The sequence below is a fragment of the Mastigoproctus giganteus genome, chromosome 1 (assembly GCF_048544385.1).
Source record: "Mastigoproctus giganteus isolate SK-2022 chromosome 1, ASM4854438v1, whole genome shotgun sequence".
NCBI classification, from domain to species: domain Eukaryota; kingdom Metazoa; phylum Arthropoda; class Arachnida; order Uropygi; family Thelyphonidae; genus Mastigoproctus; species Mastigoproctus giganteus.
The window spans coordinates 141863713-141884095 of NC_143575.1; the positions used below are offsets into that span (position 1 = coordinate 141863713).

The 20383-nt window shown below is 39.8% G+C and overlaps 1 protein-coding gene across 1 annotated transcript in view; it reads left to right on the forward strand.

Annotated features, from left to right (window-relative positions):
• The window catches only part of LOC150091167 (putative polypeptide N-acetylgalactosaminyltransferase 9), an 886865-nt gene that overhangs the window by 675675 nt on the left and 190807 nt on the right, over window positions 1-20383 (forward strand). The window lies entirely within an intron of this gene.

The window sequence follows — 20383 nt, forward strand, 5'->3', positions numbered from 1 at the left end:
ACAATTTTTAAATCTGAGTTTTGTGACTCTATTCAAATGATTGTTTACTTTAAGAAAATAGATGGAAATGTTTGCTTAAAGAAAATAAACAGAAATTTCTTAGAACAAAACAGACTACAAACTCCCCAAGCTATAGAAGATTATGTTAAAGCGAAGCTACTTGAAGTCAAATGTTCCTAAAAATAAAAAGATCACTTTTAAAAATAAAAAGATCATTTTTCTGAGCGTGTGAGGAGTGGTTTGATTTCATCTGTATGTTTCAGGAGAATGAGAAAGTGCTACCTCGGTTTTGGCAACGAAGCATCTCTCCACTTGCTCACCTCTTATCGGTCTTTATCCACCCTGAAATGTTAGGATAGTAATTAACAGCCTTCCTTTGAGTAAACACTTCCGGTCTAAGCATAATTCTTATTTTTATCATTAACTTTTATCTACGAACCTAAGTTTTCTGAAATCTTTTATAATTGTCTGGGTAAAAATTATTGCCCTGGACAGCTGGAGAGAATATTCGGTTTCCTGTAAAGAAAAAAAAAAAAAAAAATGAAGAATCCGGCTCAAATTAAAAAAACTAGAGAATAATCTGTTTTCCTTCTACAACTTTCACAAAAAATTCTTCTGCCTAGTTTGTCACAAATCTTATCAGCTAGTTCAGACCAGGTTCGTTATGATAAAAAGTAAGTCTGTTATCACAAACCTTATCTAAGTTCTTAGCCATAATTCTCTCCTAAAGTTGATTTATTTAGAGGTACTCTGGGCTTTTGATGTTGTTAATTCTAAAACTCTCTTTCTTGGGGAATGCTACTCATCGCTGGTCATCTGTTAGCTTTCCTTCAAAATTTCATTTTCAGCAGAAAATTCTCCGCTCTGGGGACAAGTTTGTCAGATCCGTTTCTGCTGATATCTCCCAAGGTAGTACTTTATTCGTTCTGCTATTTTCCTCTTTGATTCCTCTACTCTGCCATAATCGCTTACCCATGCGACATGCAAATATAGACCGTATCTTATTCGGCTGAGGAGGCAGAGAGAAACAACTACTATATTAATGATTGCCTACAAATAATCTGTAATTTCCGATCGTCTTTGGCCTTGTCCTTAAAGCCACAGAAATTTCATGTTCCAGTCAAGAAGACTTCCAGTCAAAAGTTGCAATCCACAAGGATATTCAAATTTATTGTGATTTTTAAACAATCTTAAATTCCAAGACTAAATCTCTGCAATGTGCATGGAATTTAAAGCAAACTTTAATTCACATCTTTGATTATTTACTTAGAATAGGAAAATGTATTAAAACTCATTTACATCCTTTGTCATGTGTTTGCGTAATTAGTAATAGCCATATAGTGCAAGGAAAACCCCGAGTACACAAAAATAACACACATTATTTCCTTCCCACCTCACTTAGATAACTGTCCCAGTTGACCCTCGAATTTCTTCAAACTGTCAGGTTCGATTACCTGTGAAGCCACATGTTCCAGCAATCAACGACTCGCTGGTAGAAAGAAGGAAACTTCCTACAATCTAGTCTAAACCTCTTCCCCTGTAATTTAATTTAAGCCTCCTAGTTGTGGAATTCTCTATAACAGCGAAAATTCCGCTTTCATTCATTTTAGTAACCCCTCTCAGAGCCTTATAAACATCAATCAGGTCACCTCTGAGGTGCCAAGCTCTGTATAGTCCACATAATCGGAGTCTTTCCTCATATGGTCGTCCATTTGCCGATCTCACCATGCGCGTTGCCCGTCTTTGGACCCTTTCAAGAAGCTCAATGTTGTGTTTTCAGATGGTCTCCATACTTGAACACAGTATTCCAAATGTGGTCTTACAATTGCCTTATGACCTCATTATCCCTACAAGATAATGCTCGATAAATCATCGATAGGACATCATGGGCTTTCCTGGCTGCCTTAGTCAGTCTTCGTTTAAACTGGTTGTAATCTTCTCTCTCTCTCTACCGAATCCAGTGTTCTTAAATAGGCTAGCGTTTAATTGGATTCTGTTCGAGATGAGAGATGCGCGAAAACCCAGGGTATACTATGGCCTGTAAATTATTATTATATTGCAAAATAGTATAAAATCTCTGGATAGATTTTCCCAACCATAACTTGGTAAATAATTACGACGTAGATCTTATTCTGTTCATACATAATAAAGAAAAGTGCTGTAAAATTATTTCTGATATTTTCTGTGGGGAAATGTGTGCTTAACGGGTGTACGGCTTGGAGGTTGCTGCTTGTCTACCGTGCTGACAAGAAGAAGACTCTTGTTTACGTTTTTTTATGTATGTTTGTTTCTTTTATTTTATTTAATATAAATTTGGTCGGATATTCCTTTCTGAAATCTGCTGATATAGTAACTCGTTCAAACAGATTTTCATAATCTTAATCCCTGCAGAACATTCTCATAGGATCACTCACTGTTCCTCCTCTTTTTTTTTTTTTTTTTTTTTTACTGTTGTCAGCGGAAGTCTTTTTACTAATATGGAAAAAGGGATGAACTCGTTTATTTTAATAAAGATGAAAATTCAAAGGTGTCTTTCTAGTAAGATAACGTGATTTTATAAATTCGAATGATGGCGCTTCTGTAAATTGCAAGAGGATTTTTTACACTTCCCGTCCCAGTTATTTGTTATTCAGATGCCGTATTAATGTTATTAATTCGAAATGAATCCCCTACTCCTCAGTCAAACTCCCCCCCCCCCCAAGTGGAATCTTCTGGCTGTGCTTTTTGGTAATAACAAACGCAGATTCTTCTCAGGTAGGCGCAAGCTTTTCCGCCTCCCAATTTCTATATTAAACCGAATATAATTTTCAATTCAACCGAAAGCTCCTTCTGGCTTGGAAACTTCTGGAGTAATCCCTAATTATCCTTCCGTAGTACCGACTACTTAAGGCCTTCCTTCTAATTAAGACTGCGCATTATTAACCAATATCTCGGCTTATCTTTAATGAAAGTTATGAAATATTAATTACATCTCTGACTTCATTGCTAATGAATACTGCAAAAGTACTAATCTTATTTCTGACTTCATTAAGAATAACGGCTGCGGGACATTAATCTTATCTCCAACTTGACCTCTAATGAAGAGTATTGAATATTTATCGCGTTGATAACACTATCAGCTGCGATGAATGTGCGCTGCTCGTATATCAGTTCATTATTCGCGATGGTGTCCGAACATTATCTCCCCTCCAGATGTACGAATTTAAAAATAGATCCGATAAGAAAGAACTGTACGTTCACTGATATAACTAAGCCCTAATAATTGACGAGTTAAAGCCACCAACACATCGTAGATTGGCACTGACTCGTACGATCGAGAGAGAGTTCGAACCTGAAGACTTTCTTTTCCTGTTCCTTCAATAGTTCAACATTTTCTCTTTAATTGTTTTGTTTGTTTTCAAACCTTTGTTTGTCTAGACTACAATTTGTCCACAGTTTATTCCACATGGTACCCATTGGTACTAAGGAAATTTCCTTTGACTTCCCCTCCCCATCCGCTGGATCTTATGGCCGTGTGATAAGTCAGAGGTTGTGATTTAAAAGGACGCTTTAGACTTAACTGTAGGCTTATATTTGGGGTATTTTATGGCCCGCCTATTCTAGACGAAATTTATGTGTCAGTAACTTAAACAAGTTGCTACTAACCGTAACCACACACCGCGTCGCACACTTTATAGGTCACTTTACCCGTTCTCTAATAGCTCCCAGTTTTATTGATGTCGATAAAGTTTACCTAACTGGCGGTATATCTGTGTTCTTCGTTCATTTTACGCCCCGAAACTGTCGCACGAAGATCACAAGAAGTCATCCGTTTACCATAATGAAGTTCTCGAACTGTGGGTTACAGTCCGACTCTACATTCAAACTACACGGATCTTCGAGCTTCAGTTTAAACCCCCCCCCCCAAGTTGGTTTTGGTTCGGTTCAGTTATCTTTCAGCACCTTCTTAAACCTTTTAGCACAAAGGAGAAAAGCATCTTCACCTCTCTGTTCTTTAAATCTTATTTTGCAGCGGATATAGAGTAACATTCCTTCAGTTCTTAGGAAGAAAAGCCGTAATAGCAGATTATCGGCCACCGTGTGCAAATCTCGTACTGATACGGTGTCTTGCCCCCCCTATCAAAACAAGGCTTAGTGCCTTAATGAAAATCCGCAGGTGAAGAAGCTCTGAAGCACACTTAATTAATTAATTATGACCCTTTATGACTCCAGGAGACAAAGACTTTCTTATTAAAATTTGAAAAGTGGCACTTCTGATTTATAAACTACAGTGTTTCCTTTACTTTCGGGCGTTGGGGGGGGGGAAGTTCCGTGTTTTTCTTAGCCTCACTTTTGGGAGGAGTAGCATCCCGCAAAATCATCTGATGGTGCGTTTTTCAATTTCTAATAGTAAGATAGTCTAATATTTTATTGTGACAGGTTTGTATGTATGCTGAAAGCAGAATGGGTTTGGAATTTGTCACTCCTTTAAAAGTATTTTTGAAGTACGAACGCTTAATGCAATCAGAGAGCCATACCCCCCCCTTTTTTTTGCATTACTTTACATGTAAATTTGAATATTATTTGTGGAAACGATAAGCAGGATAACCTTCATATATATTCAATTACGCTGGAAAGTCTCTTGGAATGCAAGTTATTGTTTCATAAGTTGAGTAATAATTAGTCAATTCTGCGTGATTGTATAATCAGACCTAACCAAACCTGACAATATTTTAAGGGGGAGGCCCTTGTTCAAAAACGGAAGAGCAGTGGTCGTCATCTGTTAGTGAAGTTTCAGGTAATTTGAGTAACATGCACTCCTTAATATTCATCAGTTGTATCATTTGTGCACCTTCCAAGTGGTATTTTTCTTGTGTAAATGCGATTATGGAAATATTTCTTAAATCTTGCCTTAGAAACAGTGTTTAAAGATGCATGGATCTTTTCTAAGGCCTTCTAACAACTACAAAAAAAAATCATACCTCCTGAGCAAATTTTGCAAATTCCAAAGTATCTATTTCCTTAGAAATGTTTGTTCTTATACTCGATGTTGCTGTCCCTCTTAAGAAGTCAGCAATAATCTCCCACCATGGTAGTATCCCAGAGACCTTAATGCCAATTTTCCAAATCTTTTGAAGTGGACGGTCCGGCAAAGCCCGCAACTCAACAATCCTCGCTATGTTCATCACATGATTCCTTTGTCCCATGACTTTGGGAGATTTCGTATCGGCAGGTCTTCATTATGTGGAACGGACCGTGTTGCAGATAAAAAGTTAGAATATCTGATGCTGTGCTTGCTTTTTCCCTAATATTTCTGTCACGCACTTACAGCAATCATCAATGTGGTTGCGCGGTTCTTTCCACACCATAGGAACAGTGAAGGGCATAGTTTTAATTCTTCCAGTTATTTTAAGTATATTTGGAGCCAAAATTTTGTTCTGATCACCAATCTTGCAACCAAAGTACAAAAAATATGCACAATTAGTAATACTGTAGATTTTCTTCCTCTGAGTTTGTTGTTAATCGTCCACAACACACAGTAGAAATAGTCATGGTGATTCGAACACTTCCTTTTCTTCTGCTTAAACTTTTTAATAATAAATACTGAAGTATACATTTCTGTATAGTCCATCGTGTTATGCCTCAGAAATCCCGGCGTCTGCAGGCCCCACCAACGTCAAGCGCATGTATTCCACCGAATACTGGCTCCTTCGTTGGATTACACGTGAACATCGTCGTCCACCCCAGCAAAGAACAACTGCAATAGCGCAATCGCTAAACTTTGTCCAACCCTAAAATCTTGTAATGGAAAGACGCCTCGTCCTAACTGCCAAAATGACTACAGGAATAATCTCGGAGCCAAACATATGGGAACTGTGCGGCTAGAGAATCCCTCAACCCGGACTGAGATCAGCTCCCACACTTATAATCCACCTTAACAGACTAGCCTTTAGTTGCAGTTTTCTCCTCAGGCAGATGCTCATCACAGTCCAAACAAATGACGGCGACTTCTGCAAGTTTGCCAAGGATCGGAAATCCCAGAGACAGATCCTTGATGGCCTAACTTCAACCAGCCAAACTGTACAGTATTATGGGCAGTATAATAAAGTCAAAAGGTATAATGTCTGTATAATATTGTAAATAATTAATGAAACTTGTTCTGTTGTTGGCTCTGGGGGATGAACCCAAATCTCAGTAGGTCCCATCCCCCAAGGCCTTTGTCCACCAGCCATTGTAAAGTCCCTGGCATTGCTGCTCTGAAAGATAAATTGTATATATCACTTTGTATACAATAAAGATTACATATATACTACAATATATAAGATAAGATATCTTATAAATATAAGATAAGATATACGTATCATGTGTACATAGAAATTGCGACGCGATGTGAAATTTTCAGAATTATTTTCGACAGCTACGCGTAAATATCGATTGCAAGCAGCTGATATATTAGTGGAGATAAAAATCATGTCTGCCAGTGTTACCATTAAAAAATAAATTACATTCAGGTGTTGCGTTATCCTTGTTTTTCAAGAACAATATCGCTCGAGTAATTCATCTTTTCTTTTTTGTCCCATTCTTCTTCTTTTACTGTCGCCTAATTTAAATCTTCCTGCCAATCAGTTTGAAATGATGTCGCTTTGTGTAAACTGTTTATGGAACCTTCCAACATAAAACAAATTCGATTATCGCGAGCAGTGTTTGCCACTGACTTATTTGTGTGTTGTAGAACCTTCGAGAGCTGACTGTTGAATTCGTGCGATTGATTGCGCACACGTTTCTCACAATTCGGGAAATGGCCCGCTAATTTGCGAATAGGAGTCCTTCGAGGAGACTCAAAGCCGACTGCTAGTTTTACATCTCTCTACGCAGGCGGTAGGATAATTATTGAAGTTGCGAGCGGCATTTATGTATACTAATTTCGCGTGACATTATTATCCAAATCGGATTATATGATCCGTCGTTGGACTCGTAAGAGAATGGTTACTGCATCCAACACCGAGGCAGTTGATTGATAACCGTACGGTTGCTGCAATTAATGTCAATCTGAGGGTTGCGCACCAGACGTCGGCTGTCTCTCGCTTTTTGTGTCCCCGAGATTTCGTTACTCATAAAAGGAAAACTCCCCGCTCTTGTTGTATCGCTGTTTGCTCGTCTTAAATTGCTCCGATGATGGAATGTTGCATCCTTCCGGAGAGTAAAGCGCATTTGAATGCTGCGGCGACGGTGAACTGGGGCTACTTAAATACTCGTCTCGTGTAGAGGGCAAATGAAGAAAGAATACACGCAAACGCTGAACACGCGCAGCAGAACTCTCCTCTTCCGACATCATTACTCTCCCTCATATCTCTTCCTCCTCCCGGGGGGAATTTTTGCAATAAATGAAGCCAGACGTTCCCCATTTCTGAGATATTTATAGTTAAAAGGCCGAGTTTCGATTTACTCCTAACTCCCTTCCGAAAATGGGATTGTGTAGGGGCTGCCGGATGCTCGTGAGTAGAGACCGGAGTCCTTCCGTGATACAATTATCAATAATGAGGTTCATTTTCCTTTTGCTACGAGGGAAGTTTAATTCCGATCGACCTGTTCTTTCTTGGCAAATTTCCAATCTGTTCGTAGATTCCATTCGGGTTTGAACATTACGGGGCTCTTTCTTCGCTATATTAAAACTGCCTGACCCCAATGTATACGTTTTGGTGCGGCTGCCATCTCTCGTTGTACGTAGATATAATCATTTTCTGCGTTCCATTACTTTCCTCGCCGAATTGCCTTTTATCCGTTAGCAGTACAAACTCTACACTTAGAGAAATGAAACGTCACAGCGTTTCTTACCGTACTCGTATATCATTACGGAATATATCCGCAACAGCCGTATTGTCTCGTGCATTTAATATTCGTCTTAAAACGACGTAAATTCCCCAGCGCCAGCATTTCCCGAATAATATTCTGCCGAATGTTATAAGAGAAACCAATCTGCCATCCTTCGAGATTAATGGGAAGAGTTTTTGGTCGTCGTTTGCTTAAAAATTCGTAATATCTCAGTGGCGCCATCTCTTGAACATTTCATTAACAATAGTTGCCGTGTATATTTTGAGACGACATATAATGATGTTAATCCTCGAATATATTTACGTACACGTGTGATGGAATGGAAGCGGATTCCCCTGAACATCGGTTTCAAAGAGTATTAGTTCCCAGAAACTTAGCTACGAGTATACTATTCCTGAGCATGGACTTTCTCAGTGCATACCAAAAAACAAATGTCAAGAATATAGAATCTAGATACAGTACATCGCTCTCCTTTACATCGAAGATTTTAGACTGTTTTCTTCTTGTACCCAGATTACTTACCGAATTACATCGATGGATGGTGGACGGGGATGAAACCTCGAGGGAGATAATCAAGGTTCTCGTAGTATCCAGGCCAACTGGGGCTTCCTCTCCTTCGGGAAAAAAAAGGCTCAAAAGTTTCGGGGTTATTCCAGGTAAAACGCGGGCAACGGGCTTTGGGGAGAAGGATCCGTCACTGCCCCCCTCAAAGGCAACTTCAGATACGTATAAGTGTACGGGATCCGTAAACTGAATTCTCGTTAGTAAAGGAAAGCCGAGATGGGTACGCGTGCTCAGCGAGATACAACGGTTAGAAGCCGAGCCCGGGCGAAATTAATAGACTGATGTCTATGATTTACCCGCTTCAGCAATTGAATTCGTGCGGAGGAACTGGCGGCGAAGGAATTGCGTTTTAATCCGGCGCAGTTGCCGAATATAAAATTCAACGCGCAGAAATCAAAAGAGAAAGAACAACTTTCTGTCGCAGTTACGCATTGCTCGCCTTGTCACAGTTAACTACCTCGCCGTTTTATCTGACATTATTTGCATGACGCGTTGCAACAGACACGCGTATATTCGCGTGTAACGTAATTTTAAATGTACACTTTGTTCGGAAACCACCTTACGAGCATTATATTGTTCAGTTTTATGGAAAATTTTCGTGGAGATATTGCCAGCTACATCCTCATTGCCGGCTTGGAGCAATTCAAACCTCATTCAAATCTGCCTTTCACGCGCACGACCACAATATTCTACACCACCACCAGAAGGCGTTGTTTCATTTCGTGCGGGGCCTCTGCGTGTTCTGTAATCTTGGCCGAGCATAAACGTTTATGCGCAGATGGTGGGTTGTAGAAAACGTGATTTTTTTTTTTTTTTTTGTTTGTTTTTTTTTGCCCTGCCGCTCGTTCCTTTGTGCGATTTCGAAACGGTAATGCCGGGATTGGAAGTTAAAGCTTAAACAAAGGCGAAAGAAATAACGCGGAAATCACCTCCAACTTCGGAGGTGATTTCTGAGTGACTTTGGGAAACTCGAGTAGCGCGCGCGCGCGCGGAATTTCTTAATTCGGGAAATAGACTCGAACTTTTTTGCAGCAAAAAAAGAACAGCCATAGAAAGGGAGGATAAGTTCTGTATCAGAAATAAAGAAAATAGAAAGAAAAGTAAGGAAAAAAACCGGCGTCGGGGAAGCAAGTTGTAGAAACGACAACGGCACGGTGTCAAATTTAAATCGATAAAAAAAAAAAAAAAAAAATCGTGTTTTATCAGTTCTCTCTCGCATTACTTCAGGGAACCGATTATGGATCGACTTCTCAACTTAATCTGCAGCCAAGCTCCTCAACGACGGCTATTTTCTTGTTTTATTTTTATTTTCTTCCTTCCTTTCTTTCGATCTGCTCTCTTTCTCCTACACAGTTATCTTCGTCCCACTCGGTTCTCTCCAAGGCCGGGATAAAAGAACAGTAATAGATGTAGACTCGGTGCCTCGTGGATGTGCGGTTTCCGTATGACGAAGGACTAGCGGGGGTTTCTGTTACACGCGTGTACTTTCTGCAAATGGAACCCGCCTTTCTTCCACCTTTACGAGGTGCTTTGTTTGTTTGCTTGTTTGTGCCTGCGCGCGCGCGGAGGTGAAAGGTGTCTGATACCGATCTCTTTCGCTTACTTCGTTCCCTTTTGTAATATTTGTTGGTTGTCAAAATGATGAAATATAACGGCGGAGTCTTTTTCATATTCTCTTTGTTGAGTCCAGTTTGGAAAAATGGCGCTGCATTAGCCAAATAGCGAATAGTAGAACTGCGTGATTTGAGATAACCTATCGAAAAGGGACTACGCTCGGTTTACAAAAAAGATGCGAGTTGGCTTTCTTAACTTTGCATCGACTAACAAAAAAAAAATGAATAAATAAAATAACGCGCATTGCCTACTGAAAAAAAAATAAAAAAATCCCGCGCGCAGTCCTGCCTCGTACTATCATTTAAAAGTAAAAAGGAAACAAACGCCATTCTTATGACCATCAATGAAAAACGTATCACGTGTCGTTATGTGCAACAATGCATTAAACCACAAACGAAACGATGCAACACTGTATTTTATTGTCGCTGACTGCTGCAACATAGCCTACTAGAGGATTTCAGTAGGCTAAGGCTGTAGGCATTATGACGTCAAGAAAGGAGGAAAAATGTCTGTAGAAACGCACCGTTCCTATAAATGAACTTCTAAACTACGTATTTACCAACTTACATGGTGACTGACGTTTGATTTATCGTGATTAAGGATTTTTGCTTTTAATTATAGCGAGCGGCTTTAATAAATAATCATTTACTGCCAAAAATACAGGCGGCCTTATGACTAGGAGCTAGAATTAACAGAATTTACAGATGCTGTAAAATAGATTAATTACAAATAGGAAAACTTTGGCACGCAGTCCTCAGTCGTATTTGGAGATGATATTAAGGAGATACTTTGGGCATTTATTATGGCGAAGTCTTCAGCGGTTTTTGATCAGGTTGGCTATTTCTTTTCTGTAGGATTTGCTCGAGAAAACCGATGACAGTCGCTTCTGAGTTGATTAATTAGTTGAAGTGCAGAGTTGGGGAATAGCTTGTTTATTTGTTGGAGCCTGTTCAGTTTAAGAGATGTACAGTTGCCTCTTCCATGTATTCTGACAGGATGGCCGCTGCAATGGCTGTCTGTGGTTGTCATGGAGGAACTTCCGCATCCGAGAGTAATTTGAACAGCAGAGATATATTGACCTGTTTTATGAGTAGATGAAAGGGATTGAACTTTAGGTTTTGATATTTTTGCTGTCTGGATATTTCGAATGGAAATCCTATAATTTCCTGTTTAGCCATCTGATGATCGATCCAGCAATGCGTACTCAAGTGAGAGAGGAATACTTTTATATGTGCTTCAGGGGTCTTATTTTTGCTTCATATGCGGGGAATTGATTAGATGGATCGCAGTTACACGTTTGATAATGATTGCTCTGATGCATATTGTGATTGTTTGTCGGTTGATCAGCCATTTGGCTTTCTGATTTTTTTTTTTTTTTTTGCAACACGTGACGCATCACTTCTGTTACCAGGCATCAGATATCCGAAATTGGACCCTGCATTATCCGCCTTAATTTCTACTGAGGTGAGTTTCACTTCGAACCCCCTTCCCATTCGATTCTCTGCTTCCATAGGAAGCCATGTTGTTGAGTGTATTGGGGTCGAAAGAAGTCTTTGTTTTCCGTTCTCTTCCATCTGTTCTAATATATCTGCAGCCTCTCATTTATCTTAGCCCACACGGAAAGATTTGATAAACATTCATTTTCACGTTCATTACTCAATCGATCTGTTTCCTGAACATGACGAGAGAGAGATTTCACCCACTTTCCCACCTTTCGGATTTTGTCACTTTTCCAAATGAGTTTTCGAAACGAAAAATTGCCGAGTTCTCGTTGAAAAGCGATTCCGGTGATTCGTCGCATTTTAAAAATAGAGATTTGAGCCGGAGAAAGTTTCTGACAGTTTTATATGGATTTAACGGCGAAAAATAAATTTTCCATTCAAAAAGAAAATCCACGTGGTATGCCATCTATCTGTCGGCTTAAAATTAAATCCGGACAGAGCTGAACCAAGGCAAAGAGCCATTTAACTCTTCGCGAACGTTTCTTTTGTGCCCAGTTGGCGCTCCCACCAGCGCACTTATCTTATTGGTGCAGACTGTTTATTACTCTTCGCATGTGACAACGTAGGAATAACGACAATCATCGTTTAGAATGCACTTCCCTGCACAATATGTTTGTATGTGTGCGCTCTTGTTTCCCACTGTTGAACTATGTGCATAAAACACTATTCGTTTCCGCAGTTCTGATAACCAGTGGTTATTAAAACTATTGGAGGGAATGAATAGGTGAAATGGGTAGGGTTTTTTTTTTTGTTTGATGCTGTGTTGTAAGCTTCCTTTCTTGTATTATTAGCCAATACTAATACTAAGAACACTCTTTTGCTCCCCTCACCAATCTCGTTTCCTTTCTCTGCACCCATTCCAACAGACCTGTATACAGTACTCAAGATGTGGCCTAACCATGGCCTTGTATAAAGGGATAATCACCACCTCCTTATCCCTGCTATATCATTGACAAAACTCCACGAGCTGTCCTAGCAACCTGTCTGTACTGCTCAAAGAACTTCTTATCTGATTGCGCGGATCATTTTCATTCTCCACCTCCTGAGCGTAGTACCACCTAGTTGGTATGTTAATATCGGATTATTGTAACCCATATGCAGTACTTTGCATCTGTCAGTATTAAACATCAACTGGCACTTCTCAACCCATCGGCCTAATTTTTCCAGAGCTTGTTGCCTACAGGACCATGACAATTAATAAGTGCTAATAGGATTATTAGCAACCGTGGATAACGGTATTTGTCTCTAAGTTGGACATATGACCAAGCCTTAGCGCTGGGTTCTTAGCGCTGGGTTCTTCGCGTTTGGTCTTTTGAGGGAGTGGAATGTTCCTCGTGATTGTACTCTTAATGCAGTAATATGTCCTAATTTGACTTCGGTGCTGAATTATCCTCCGTGTATCATTAAAAAAGGGCCATATGATATTGGTTCTAAGGGATAAGAGTGATCCGATCAATTCAATCTCGCACAACTATGACACTTTTTGAAATCGCCTTGGGATTCATTTTCAAGTCGAAGAGAATTCCAAAATGGATCTAGTTAACTCTGCAATGTAAAGAGGTTGCAGAGTTAACTAGATCTCTTTAATTGATGAGTTTCACGAAATTTATATTTCGTTCTGTCGACTAATAGAAATCCGGAAATCATCATTATTTTATTTTTTTCTTTTCGTAGGCTATACGTATATTGTAGCTGAATCCATGGAATATGGCAACAAACATAATGCTGAAACATTGTTTGTTGCCATGCGTTGGTTGGAAAATGAATGAGCAATATGGCGGATACACAAAAAGGAAATTTTCTTGGTTCGCGCTTAAAACTCGTTGTTTCTATGCTTTTTTATTTTTTTATTCTAAATTTTGAATCAATACTATTTGTTAGCGCGCCTGCAATTTAACTTAAATAAAATATAAATGCCCAAGGCATAATATATCATGAGTTTAAAATATTGGTGTGAATAGACCATAGTGAATTCATAAAAGAAAAACTAAAATCGTAGTGTAAAGGCATCGATTTAGATGTACAGTATCTCATATTGTGACTACCTCCACAACGAGTTACCATGTATTGCACCACCTCGAATGAGTAACGTTTCGGTAATGGAGAATACTATTGTTTCTTCTCTATTAGTGACACACTGCGTATATTAACCGGCTTGTTCATTAAAGTTGAAGGTGGCTTTTCCCATTTGTGCTTTTCTCAAATGGGAAACAACCATCAACTCTAATTAATGAATTTAACACTTTTTTTTATTTCAACATTCAGGGTGAATCGCTTGAACAATTCGCCCTCGTGGGTAGCACAGTTGGTATAATCATCGTCTTCCCTACACCGGGCGTAAAAAGACTTGAGTTAGAATCCCTCAATGATGCGAGGAATTGTTATGGGCCTTTTCCACAACGTGGGTGAGTTCGTCGGTCTCAGAGGAGGGTCGTATGGTTTTCGCCCAGCAAACAGCAAGTCGACCATAGAACACACGTAATTTACAGATATATTTTTATGTACGATGTAGTATAGCCTAAGTTGCATCGCCAACTAAAACGCACTACTCCAGTCACAATCACTGTGTACGTGCGCGCGAGAGAGATTTCTTTATCCTGACTCCACTCTGGGCACTCTTCTTCCAGCTTTAATTCTTTTTTCCCCCCTCCCGTTGCAAGGGTTCTAATCCCTGTCGTGTACTCAGACATGGTTACCATGGCAGCCTCGATGTTCCCTCAGTCAGCAGATACGAGACGTTAGAGTCAACCTGCGCGAGAGGGAGGTGCGGGCGCCACTTCATTTTCTCGTCATAAAGTGATTAAATGTAAACATCGCTGCGAGGGAGTGATATGTGTCGTGCCGCAATTTGTTACGTGCTCCTTGGAACACACCCACGCTACGGTGGCAACACTCGTCATACCGTGACCGCGTTTGTCATTAAAATGCAGTGACTGTCGGTGACGGCGGCTGTCGGCATCGCCAAAGGAAATAGTGCGTACATGGACTTCCGATTGCTCGCTGTGCATTTCGTTCCGGGCTCTCCAAGGACCGGCGGCCTATTCTCGATGCAATTTCACACGTACCGCAGGGACGCATATTCCAACCGAGTTGCTTCCTTCGCTACTTGCGGTGATTTTATGAGGCCCCTACTGCGTTTGTTTATTTTTCTTTTTCATTTGGATACCTTTCGGGAGACGGTTCTCTTTGCAGACGCATCAAATTGCTTTTGATGTTTTGAATCTTTCACCGCTAATAAGGACAATGCTCAAGAGCTCGTTTTATTTTGCTCGGATGTCCTCGCGCAATCCGCCCATTTCGATTATTCCATTTGCACCTTCTTCATCCATCTACTTATTCTTCAGCATAAGTAATGTCCAGTGACTGAAACTCCGCTGGATATTTGTCCTGTGCGATTATTGTTTCTTCTTACATTGAAACAGGCAAAAGAACTGTCGTACAAATAATGTTCTTCGTTTAAATACCATCAGGATAATACAAAAATTATTCCAAAAAAAAAAAAAAAAAAATATATATATATATATATATATATATATATATATATATATATAGCACGCAAGATTTACACTTTCATCAGATTCACGATTTTGTTCACCATAACTACAGAAATAATTAAACTTTTTTTACACAAGAAACAGTCTCATCTAGAAAATTAAGTACGATATGAAGTAAAGGTATCCTGTAAACCTATGAATGATACAATGGAAAAGTAAATATTGTTACACCCCGCTTTAAACTCCTGACAATTTCGCACTAAGCGAAATCAATCAAAACGGGGTCATAAATACGTCGGAGAAAACTTTTTTTTTTTTTATTATTTATTGAATTTGGCAGTCCCAGCCAACGTGAAAGCGATGAGTACACTGTTCCAGGGCAAGCTCACATCAGTTATAGAGCGAAGTTACCTCTCATCATACGCATGCTCTGTTATCTTTCGTCCTATTTTCTTACCAGTCTCCTTTATAGATTTATTATTATTTCCGAGGAAATGTCCCTTTACAGGTATGCAGCTAGACAACACCAGTTACATAAAGAAATCAAATAAATAGTGACAGACAAATGCATTGTGTACAGAGTCCAGGTACAATACACGGCCTTAAGCAGCCTCTGGTAAAGATATAACATATAAAAAATACATAAAGATACAACAAAGCGTGGATAGAGCGGCATCTCCAAGAGATTCACTTAGAGCATGATAAGAGCATACATATCTGCAAGAGTGGAAGACCTGTAGGTTTTGTCCTTGCACAGCTTCTCAACATCTATGGATAACCAATTAAATATTTCGATGGAGTTAAGTGGAAACATACTGTCCAGGGAGGACATGCTACGCAGCTTAGATCTGTATGGGGGGGTTTAGCATCTGTTTCGACCTGACGGTCTGGGGATGGTCAGGTGAGTTCAGTTTTCCGGATAGAAGCTGAGAGAAGGTAACAAGGTTCCTGGAGATGATGTGATACCTCAAAGGAAGCATATTAAGATTGGTGACCAGAACAGATTTTGAGATTGTAAGTGTTAGACCAGCGATCTTATTTAGCAATTTTAAAATCCCCTATTCTATGGACAAGAATCTTCAAAATCTCTAGCCACATTTGAGTTCTTAAGAAGAACTCAAATGTGGCTAGAGATTTTGAAGTAATCGCACAGTATGGCACATAATACATGGATGGACAGATTGTCAAAAGCCGCCTTAATGTCGAGGAACACAATATCAAGTTTCTGCTTGTTGCATAAGGTATATTCGATTCTAAAAAGTGTCCATGAGGTTGGTGATTGTGTATCACCAACACCAGGTAGCACACTATGGAGGGTTGTGGCCAAACATGTGATGGGTGATAGCAGGGAGTATGGCTTTTTCCATGATTTTGAGGAAGGTGCATCCTACAGCAATTGGTCTGTAATCGTTAGGGGATTCTGGATTAGACTTTTTGGGACGGGAGAAACATAGTATGTATTCCAGATGGTAGGATAAGCTCCTATTTTGATGATATATATACTGCAGAATTTAATCATAAAAACAGGGAACCCATCCGGGCCAGTCGTGGGCTTGTTGGAAAGACTGGTGATGACCTCAATAAGGCGTTTCTTTGTAATGGATATTTTATCCCTAGTGGATAAAATATCCATTACACAGTTTCTTTGTAATGGATATTTGGTTTATTTGGTGGATTAACCCAAATAATGTGGCTTTAAAGGGGCTTAGTTTCGTGGGAGTTAGTCCACGCGAGGAAGACGTCAGTCGTCATGGTGGACTGTTGGTTCTTGTTGGTGTAAACTCTTTTCCCAAGTTTCATTCTATGTGCAATCCAGTCGTTCTGCGCTATTCTCCCTATGCGTAGGAAGCATGCCCGATGCTTTTTATAGAGCTGGTAGTGAGCTAGATCCCGTGTCCTTTGCCATTTCCGGTATAGTTTCTGTTTCATGATAAAGGCGCGTTTCGCGTCGCTGGTAAACCAGTTCTTGGTCCTGGAAGACAGGCGGAGGGATTTGGAAGCCCCTTCACGGGTGATGTCCTTTAACAAATTAGCTAAATTGGTAAGCTTTTCATCAGGATGGCTAGCAGAAATTTGATTCCAGTCTGTAGCTTAGTCTTTTTGGGATGATTTGAGGTTGCATATATTTTAATGACCAGATCTTGTGTTGAAATTCTTTATGGTCATATTGGTCAAGTTGTCGGGTACGGCAAAGGCTTTCACAATCAAAGACAATTGGGAATTGACCTGATGCGAACCTAAAAAATCGGTTTAGTGAGATTGTCAAGGTTATGGAATAAGAGGTCCAGGTTTTGATTTCGTCTTGTAGGTCGCATATGGGTTAGCATAAGGCCAAGAGATGAGAGCATTTGAGGTTTTCCTTCATAGCAACTTCATGTCTTGGGGAGGGCATGTTGAGATCTCCTAAAATGAAGGTGAGCTTGGGTTATAATCCAAGTAGTTTGCTCATCCCTTGTGTCGGGATTATGGTCTGGAGGTAAATATACAACTACAACCTGAATCCTCCTAATTTTTTGGACTTTAAAAAATCCGTCTTGTTGATAATTCCCCATAATACTCTTCTTCTTTTAAGAATTTGTTTCGCAAATTCCTTAAACGCTACGAAATCCTTTGTTTTTACCATTTGAACCTCAGAACCTCTACTCATGTTATTCCTACTTGGAGCATTACATTTAAACTCAACCCTTAAGTCCACATACTCTTTACAATGATACAAAACATGGTCCCATGTTTCCACCTCTGCACTAGCACATCTTATTCTCTCAGCTGCTTCAACTTATTCGCCCTTTCAAAGAAAGATCCATGACCCGTCATGAGAAACAAACAGTACAATCCGTTTTTATAAGTCGACATAACTAATCTCACTAAAGTGACGATTGGCGAAGAGGAGTTAATCGAGGCCATCAACGCCCTGTCCAATAAGAAAACAATGGGAAGTGACTCTATTCCCCACCTTTTGCCTTAAAGTTGCCTCTACTTCATCAGTGATGAGCTGACGAAGTTGTGTTGTTTAACAGAATTTTACAACAGGGAGTCGACGGAAACGCTTAGCTAAATTATAGTCATCCCAGTTCCAAAGGTACAAAATCCGATCTCAACTGCTGACTATAGGTCTATTTCAATCTCCTCCCCTTTTCTCGAATGCCCGGAAAAGTGCATGTTTAAAGTGGTTGCCAATTAGATCCTTTCCCAGAGACCTCAGCATACACATTACGCACCCTCACAAAGATCACCGATAACATGCATACAGGCTCTGAATTTGAACACCCTTCAAGCCTGGGAGCAAGGCTATGTTATTCACGTTGGTTTTTTCTGGATCTGAAAGCGACCTTTAACTCAATGCAAGTTAAACCACTTATGTGCCTCCTGGAGAACTACTACGGTTTCACGGGTAATATCTCGAAGCTCAGGAATCTGCTAACCAAGAGGTGCCTTACCTTCCATCAAGGGAATAACTGCATCACAAAACAGGTGGAAGTCGGTATACCCCAAGGTGGATCGTTGTCGGCACTGCTTTTTTCAGCGATATTTATTCCGATAATGAATGAGATACGCTGACGATATTGTATGTTGCCTCTCAAGCCTGGCTAACATCACCAAACCAGGCAGAGGAATTATCGAAGTCTGCCATCCTGAACAAATATCTGTCCTCTTTCTGTGAATACGCTACTTATTTTGGGCTTAAAATAAACCCTGAAAAATCCAAATATATCTATCATCAGTTATGGTATTGAAGTTTGGTTGGCTGCTCCTATGTCCAGTGTGAAGACGCCCTGGGGTCTGGAATTCTGGATCTTAAAGTGGGCCAACAATGTGGCTCACCTATCCTATACAAAATCAAAATCACAGCTCTGCATAAATCTGAGATACACCCCAGCGCAGCACTTGACATATGCCATATGCGAGGAAGCTCACAATGGCGCTTAATCTGTGCTCCGCTACTCTCGACTTCGTTAATATCTGGGAAATCGTAAGCTGGAAAATCCCTGGTAGAGCCCTCAGAAACCGTCCAGTGCTCTGTTCTAACCTACAGAAGCTCTCGACCTTCAAGCGGCACTTTCCGAACATCATCATCGGCCCGCTGAACTCCGCAAACATTGATTTGGATGTGTGGTCCAGAGATTCTGCCTACAGAAGAGAAAAGCGCAAATCCATAGTGAAGTGCATTCAGCATTCTTCCAATTGTCAGCGGAATAAGTTCCAGTGAAAGTTTCCAGACTGTCTCAATGTGCTGCAGCTTGTATATAATAACTGTAAAATCTCTATAATGCAATATAAGCTGTGTATAATCTATTAGCACTTTCTGTGTATTGTATTGTACTCGCTGTGTACCCACGTAGTTTTGTATGTACTGAATGTTACTTGTGAGATTCCTCTGGTTGCCTGTAGCGGGAATCGTGTCCTACATTTTTATGAATAAAGAATTTTATTATTATTATTTGCACGTCTGAGAGGACAGGTGAGAAAAAGTAAAGTGAAATATCGACATAAATGCATTGTTAATCCCTGAAAAAAATGTAAAACGAATAGAAATATAACAGGCAGATTATGAAAACATTATTTCACGATGACACAAGAAATGAATAAATAAAATATCGTATTTAATGGGATTTGGGCATTTTTCGCAAGGCGAAATTCTTGTTGTGGCTCTTTGGTATCTCTTAAAAATTAATTTCATCGCTAATTATGTTACTAACAGCTATGTTTGACTTCCGTTCATTTCATAGCCCTCATTTTATAGTAGGATTAAATACGTAAGGTTACCAATTCATAATTCAAGTTGTACCGCTTGCGCTCTGACAACACACAACAAATTTTGGTTGTGCCACAGGAAAACAAAATCGCTTATGCTGTGTTTTCTTTAACTGAATAATCTCCGCTAGATTCCTATAGACAGGTTAGCATGCATTAATTTAATAACTATAAAAGCTGAGGCATTGAAAGTCTCACAAATTCAATGAAATAATGCTTGAGCCAGCAGCTGATATTTCCGCGCGCTAAGCGAAATTTCTTGCCAACTGGGTTCCATTCTATCTGAGTAGGTTTTAATGCACGCGTTTTAGGATTGTTACAGGTGCATTCTCCAAGGTGATTCGATTATTAGAACTTTGGGGGCATTACTCTGTACTACAAAACCACGTGTTGTAAACAACTTCAGGAGACCGAAGTGTCTTCACCATCTTACAACATTCTTATTCGGATGTACAGAGCTACCAAAAATTCACTATACGAGTTGTTCCAGATCTTAAGATTGTTGCCAATTTCTCTGTCTGTATTCCATTATACCGAATCCTTTCGTCATTAGTCTTCTTTTCTTTTTCGTTGTGTTCAGGCGAAGGCAGTTGATCCCTTCGTCCACTTTCTGCTGCAGGTTATCCGTTGAGCTGACAGCATTCA